The sequence below is a fragment of the Rattus norvegicus genome, chromosome 1, assembly GCF_021556685.1.
Source record: "Rattus norvegicus strain SHRSP/BbbUtx chromosome 1, alternate assembly SHRSP_T2T, whole genome shotgun sequence".
NCBI classification, from domain to species: Eukaryota; Metazoa; Chordata; class Mammalia; order Rodentia; family Muridae; genus Rattus; species Rattus norvegicus.
Genome location: NC_141534.1, coordinates 82,057,712 through 82,062,222, shown reverse-complemented (window position 1 = coordinate 82,062,222; position 4,511 = coordinate 82,057,712).

The following is a 4,511-nucleotide window of genomic DNA, read 5'->3' as shown; positions in this document are numbered from 1 at the left end:
CCTGAGATACCACTTCACACCTGTCAGAATGGCTAAAATCTATGACTCAGGTTACAGTAGATGCTGGCAAGGATGTACAGAAAGAGGAACATACATTCATTGTTGGTGGGCTTATAAGCTGGTACAACCACTCTAGAAGTCAGTTTGAAGTTTTCTCAGAAAAGTGGACATAGTATTCTCTGATGATCCAGCTACACCACTCCTGGACATATATCGAAAAGATGCTCCAATATATGACAAGTACATATGTTCCACTATGTTCATAGCAGTCTTATTTATAATGTCCAGAAGCTCTAAAGAAACCAGATGTCCTTCAACAAAGTAATGGATACAGAAAATGTGGTACATTTACTCAGTGGAGTACCATTTAGCTATTAAAAACAATGACTTCATGAAATTCATTGGCAAATGAATGGAAGTAGAAAATATCATCCTGAGCGAGTTAACCTAATCACGAAAACAAACAAACAAACCGACACATAGTATGCACTCACTGATAAGTTGATATTAGCTCAGAAGCTTGAATTACCCAAAATACAATCCACAGACCACAGGAAGTTCACGAACCATTAACAAAGTATGGTTCCTTTAGTCCTTAGAAGGGTGAACAAAAGTATTTTTAGCAGAGGATATGAAGACAACAGTTCGAGAAGAGACTATACCTGGGGATCCAGCCCATATACTTACAGCCACCTAACCTGTCACTATTGGGAATGCCAAGTGGTACATGCTGACAGGATTCTGATCTGTTTCCTGGGAGTCTCTGCAAGGGCATGACAAGTACGGAGATCGTCTATTGCAGCCAATCATTGAACTGAGAACTAGGTCCCCATTGGAGAAGTTAGAAAAGGATTGATGGGGCTAAAGGTTTTTGCAACCCCAAGCAGAGCTCACAGGGACTAAACCATCACCCAAAGTGTATATATGATCAGACCCATGGCTGTTACTGCATATGTAGCAGACGATGGTCTCGTTGGTCACCAAAGGGAGGAGAAGACGTTGGTCGTGCCAAGGCTCACCAACCACTCTCCCAAGTTTAGGTGAATGTCTGAGTGGGGAGGCAGGAAAAGGGTGGGTGAATGGATGGAGGATACCTTTATAGAAAATGGAGAGAAGGAATGGAATGGAATGGAGGTTTACGAATGGGAAACCGGGAAAGAGGATAATATTTAAAATGTAAATAAATTTTAAAATAATCCAATAAAAAAAGAATAAAAGGAAAGGAAGGAAGGAAGGAAGGAAAAAAGAACAAGCCAGAAAGCAGTAAATCCTGAGGTAAAGTAAGACACATTTTGATATTGGATGAATCTGTACTCATATTTTCACTTGTATACACACACACACACACACACACACACACACACACACACACACAGCAGGCATATACTTATGTTGGTGCCCAAAATATTGGTGGACATAATGCCATTTCATTAACAGCACTGTGCCCTCAGCTACAAAAATGCATGTGTGTGTGTGTTTGTGCGTGTGTGTGTGTGTGTGTGTGTGTGTGTGTGAGAGAGAGAGAGAGAGAGAGAGAGAGAGAGAGAGAGAACAGGCACAGGAAGACCCTACCATCTCAGAAGGATCTCCAGAAATCTGTATCCTAGGATGCAGGTCAAGTCCCTCTGAGGCAGAAGCCCAGCATTACAAACAAGCTCACTTAGAGTAATTAGGTCCCTGACACTGGGAAGTCACCTGTTTTTCTCACTCATGGTCTGTGTATATGAGAAGCTTGTCAGGTAGCCTGTCAGGACTCAGCTTCCTGGCCTTCATTTTGAACTTTTAAAGTTAATATTAGTGTATACATTGTTAGACCTAGATAGAGAGGTTCCCCACAGACCACAAGAGACCACCAGGAGTCCAACTTGTAATCAAAAACAAAGTGTCCCTGTTTAAGTAGAGCTTGGAGTCTTCTCGAACTTCTCCAGCACAGAATAAGGCATGGAAAGTCCTGCACTGGTACAATCCTTGCCTATTTATTATGGGGGCTGTGTGAAGGACTTTCCATTTTGACAGTTATGTGATTAGTTGACATTTTGCTGGCTTACTTCTATTGGCTAGAGAAAATTTCAGCTTGTTATAAACAGTGGTTGCTAGTTTAATCAATTTACTTTAGACATTAGAAACTTCTCATTAATAACTGATTGGTTCCTACTATGAGTGGAATGGCTATTCGACCAGTGTAATTGTATTGGTTATAAGGGTGATATGGATCTTGGAACACTTTGGGTATTTTTTCAGTAGCAAAGTTCATTCAGAGGGCAAGTTAATCATAAAATGGTGTCTGAAATAAAAAAGGAGTTTGCAAGATGAGTCCTTCATTATATGGAAAAACAAAACGCAGAATAAGCAAATCAATCTTGGGTAATAAAGAAGTGCTGGAAATATTTCTCTCCCTATTTTCAGGATGTAATACATTACTGTAGTAATTTAAAAATGTACAGTACTGGCAAAAACAGACACATTAATCAAGAGAATAAAAATGAAGAACCTGTCATAAATATGCACACCTATGTATGTCTTATTTTTCATTAAAAGAAAACAGAGCAGAACAAAACAAACAGAAATACACAATGGTAAAAAAGGGTGCATCTTCAACGAATTGTGTATGCCATACCTAACAGATGTATGTAGAAGAATGAAAATTGATGCATATTTATCACCATGCACAAAATGTGACCCCAAATGGTGAACAACCTCGACATAAAACAGGACACATTGAAAAAACAGAATAGAAGGAGGGTGATATGCATGTGCACAGGGAATTCTTTTCTTTTTTTTTTTTTTCTTTTTTTTTTCCTTTTTTTATTTTTTTTATTATCTTGAGTATTTCTTATATACATTTCAAGTGTTATTCCCTTTCCCGGTTTCCGGACAGACATCACCCTCCCCCCTCCCCTTCCTTGTGGGTGTTCCCCTCCCAAACCTCCCCCCATTGCCACCCTCCCCGCATAGTCTAGTTCACTGGGGGTTCAGTCTTAGCAGGACCCAGGGCTTCCCCTTCCACTGGTGCTCTTACTAGGATATTCATTGCTACCTATGGGGACAGAGTCCAGGGTCAGTCCATGTATAGTCTTTAGGTAGTGGCTTAGTCCCTGGAAGCTCTGGTTGCTTGGCATTGTTGTACTTTTGGGGTCTCGAGCACCTTCAAGCTCTTCCAGTTCTTTCTCTGATTCCTTCAACGGGGGACCTATTCTCAGTTCAGTGGTTTGCTGCTGGCATTCGCCTCTGTATTTGCTGTATTCTGGCTGTGTCTCTCAGGAGCGATCTACATCCGGCTCCTGTCGGTCTGCACTTCTTTGCTTCATCCATCTTGTCTAATTGGGTGGCTGTATATGTATGGGCCACCTGTGGGGCAGGCTCTGAATGGGTGTTCCTTCAGTCTCTGTTTTAATCTTTGCCTCTCCCTTCCCTGCCAAGGGTATTCTTTTTCCTCATTTAAAGAAGGAGTGAAGCATTCACATTTTGATCATCCGTCTTGAGTTTCCTTTGTTCTAGGGATCTAGGGTAATTCAAGCATTTGGGCTAATAGCCACTTATCAATGAGTGCATACCATGTATGTCTTTCTGTGAGTGGGTTAGCTCACTCAGGATGATATTTTCCAGTTCCAACCATTTGCCTACGAATTTCATAAACTCGTTGTTTTTGATAGCTGAGTAATATTCCATTGTGTAGATGTACCACATTTTCTGTATCCATTCCTCTGTTGAAGGGCATCTGGGTTCTTTCCAGTTTCTGGCTATTATAAATAAGGCTGCGATGAACATAGTGGAGCACGTGTCTCTTTTATATGTTGAGGCATCTTTTGGGTATATGCCCAAGAGAGGGAATTCTTTTCTAAACAACCCATTTGGCACAGACACTAAATTAAACAGTGGACAATCAGAACCTCATAGAACTGAAAATCTATACAAAAATGTGATAAGTAAGGAGAGGAGCAAGGGAATAAACTGGGTCTGAATGTATCTAAAACACTTTGTACACATGAACAAAAATATAAAATTAAAACACATTTCTCAGGAATAAAAAAATGTGCATTCTCAGGCTGGAGAGATGGCTCAGTGGTTAAGAGCACTCGCTGACTGCTCTTCCAGAGGTCCTGAGTTCAATTCCCAGAAACCACATGGTGCCTCACAACCATCTGTAATGAGATCTGGTGCCCTCTTCTGGTGTGTCTGAAGACAGCTACAGTGTACTCATATACCAAAAATAAATAAATCTTTAAAAAAATAAAAATGCGCATTCTCTTTAAAAAAACACATTTCTCTGCATAACTAATATATGATAATTAATACATTGGAAATGTATTTAATTTAAATTCCCTCAACAATCACAGAACAATCCTTTCACTATAATTAACCTCTGTGAGGGAAAGTTCCAACTGGGCAGGGCTTTGAATGCGTATCTCATCATACAGAGCAATAACCACAAATGCGCTTGGTACAATCCTATTCCAAATAAGCACATTTGTGTCTGTGCCATATATTTTCTCTTCTTCAGACTTTTTTTT